The sequence below is a fragment of the Geospiza fortis genome, unplaced genomic scaffold (assembly GCF_000277835.1).
Source record: "Geospiza fortis unplaced genomic scaffold, GeoFor_1.0 scaffold408, whole genome shotgun sequence".
In the NCBI taxonomy this organism is placed as follows: domain Eukaryota; kingdom Metazoa; phylum Chordata; class Aves; order Passeriformes; family Thraupidae; genus Geospiza; species Geospiza fortis.
Genome location: NW_005054330.1, coordinates 2849582 through 2852507, shown reverse-complemented (window position 1 = coordinate 2852507; position 2926 = coordinate 2849582). Strand labels below are relative to the sequence as shown.

Below are 2926 nucleotides of genomic sequence, written 5' to 3'. Positions count from 1 at the left end.
CGGGCCCAGCTGGTGGCTGAGGGCCCGTCAGGTGCAGGCAGCCAGGTAATGCTGGCACGCGATCCGCATGGGTTTGTCTAACTTGCCCTTCTCGCCGTTTGCAGTGGTCTGTGCGCTGCCATCCTCGCCTCTCCGCTTTGTCTTGGGTAACCTGAATAGCTTGAGCTTCCTACGCCCCTATTTTATATCGTGTTATTCCCTTCATTAATGTTCCTCCTTTGAATAATTTCCTGTGGTTTTCCTCCCTCCCTAACCGTGGGTGCCAGAAGTGGTGCAGCATTCCAGTGTCCCTGTGCCGTGGACAAAGGCAGTGTCACTCCCCTGTCTCCCCTATATATTCTGTATTTTATACAGTAAATGGTTAGAGCAGTCCAGTTTACCAAAGTATTACCCTGAGAGGTCACACTGAAATAGTAACAACTAAATTCTTTTTTGAGGTACTTTTTGCCATTCTGGCCCCATCCCTGCGTTCTTTATTTCCAGATGCATTTCCTCACATTTTATGATATTAAAAATGCAATTTACTGGACTGGGATGACTTATTGGACACATCAGATCATTTTGTAACCACTTGTGAATTATTCACTCATTTATTAGGCTACAAAATCTACTAATAAATATCTTGCATCATCTAGACAATTGGTAGAGATAATCAAACTGGATCTGGGCAAAACCCCATCTCTAGAAAACTGTCAGGGTCCCTGATGTCTCCCCTTTAAAGCTGCTTTTTTAAACCTCTCAGGGAAAAGATATTTAATCCATCTAAAATGTGCTTTATGCATTCCAAATAATGTGCATTCCAGCACTCTGTTCTCTTCCAGAACAAACTATTTAAACAAATGTCAGGACTATTTCTCTTTTAGCTTTTGAAACCAACTCAGGACAATTCTACAATCCTTTCATTAAGCTTCTGCTTGTATTTTAGCCTTCTCCAAGAGAGTTTCTGCCCTGACAGTACCACTCTCTTCAAGTGGACACAGAATCAGAGCCTGCTTGAGATCAGTCTATTCAAGTTTGACAAACAATGGGAGCTATACACTGATCCCCAAGGACAGGGTCTAGAAGGGGCAACAATAACCAAGCTGGTTTAGGCAGAACAAAAGGTAGACACAAGAATAAAAGGAAGAGTCAAAATGGCCCTCAAATCCAGTATTCACAAATTCTTGCAGTGGACTCTTTTGGTGCAGCCTCCTAAAAGGCTTTTTAAATGACTCTGAATTTATTCTTACTTCCCATATGCATTAAAAATAGAAACAAAAATCAGGAAAAAACACCATTCAGTTTTAAGCCTATGGACACTTTCTTCTTCCCATAGACATGACTGCTGCTGAAGGTATGCAGATTATCATCTGCAGATTTTAAATGAGAATCGGGCCTAGAAGCTAAACAATCTTTGGTCACAGTGATGAGTCTATACTTTAAGACTCAAACAGAGTGCCAAAAAGAACAATACATTACATTTAATGTGCATGCGTTTTACCAATTTCAATGTAACAGATTTGTATAATTTGTCTATTTAGTCACCAGATAACTGCTTTAAATAACAACTCTGTTCCTGAAAACATTAATACATTCTACGTTTATATGTCTCAAGGTAATAACTGCAATCTATTATTGTGTTTCAGAAGCAGTAGTACAAAGAATGATGATCATACACTCACCCAGTAATTTTCATTAGTAGATCTCAAGAGACCTTGCAAAGGTCAATGTGATCATCCCATTGCTGATGATGGAGAAGGAAAGCATTGAGGTGAACTTGCACAATGTCAAATGCCAGAGCAGTGCTAAACCTGACAGTTGATTTCAGGTTTTCTGTATCCAGAAAACCTGACAAGCCACCTAACACATCCATATACCCCTGGGAATTCTTTTAATTACCATTTCACATCTTGTGTGTATCGTGTTTATCAGTGTTAGAACCCGGAAGAGCACTCCAGGCTTTTATGGTATTTCCTTACAGGCTTCACTATAAAATATTTTGTAATTTACAGGCTCCACTGAAACCCTCTATTGCCACCCATGAAAAAAAATTCAGAAATAAAGTTTGAGATTTTGTTTGAAAAATGAAATAATAACATTTCAGTAGGACAAAAAGGTGACACAAATCCAATCCCAACCCAAAACTGCAGATCTAGGAAAAATTACTATATGTTTGGTTATCAGTTCTGATCATGCTGTGCTAGTAAGTGAAAGCAAATTTGATGCTGTCATTTGTGTTTTCCCCAATCCTCAGGAAAGTTGTCCTGGCTGGAATTCATCCCATTGCAGGCTCAGGGCTCAGTGACTTTGGGGCCCTCCTGGAAGCAGTGTCTCAGCTGAAGGAGATCAGGGGAGCAGCATCCCTCACAGGGGCCTTGTTCTGAGGGGTCAGGAGCTGCATCCAAACCCACCAAGATTGTCAGCAGCCTGGGAGTATCTGTCCTCAGAAGTATGAGCACTGTGACGCTCACATCAGTAATATTATTTCATACCTGCACAGAATCACAGAATCAGCAAGGTGAGGAGAGACCTTTAAGATCATGAAGTCCAACCTCATTAACCACTGTAACCTCTATAAACCACTAAACCACATTACCAGATTTAAACACCTCCAAGGATGGCGGCTCTGCCACCTCCCTGGGCAATCTGTTCCAATGCCTGACCACCCTAACAGTGAAAAAAAATTTCTACTGCCCCAATTTCTTGTCTCAGCTTGAAACCAGGTGCACTGGCAGCAGGCTGAGGCAGCCAAGAAGCAGCTCAGGCACTGTGAGAGGACTCCCTAGTGCGCTGGGGGATGCCGGGCGCTGTGACACCGGGCCCTCACACACACCCCGCGGCGCTGCAGGGCCAGGGGCACGGGAAAGGTGTCGGTACCGGCGGGCCCTGGGCCAGAGGCACAGGGAGGTGTCGGTGTCGGTGCCGGCGGGCTCAGGGCTAGGGGCAC

At 43.4% G+C, this 2926-nt stretch overlaps 1 protein-coding gene across 1 annotated transcript in view; it reads left to right on the top strand.

Moving 5' to 3' along the window:
• The first annotated feature begins 2373 nt into the window (after positions 1–2373).
• The window catches only part of TANGO2 (transport and golgi organization 2 homolog), a 25814-nt gene continuing 25261 nt past the window's right edge, over positions 2374–2926 (top strand). Inside the window, exon 1 of the mRNA XM_005421449.2 lies at positions 2374–2497. The gene's annotated coding sequence lies outside the window, so the exon portion shown is untranslated. The remainder of the gene's footprint in view (positions 2498–2926) is intronic.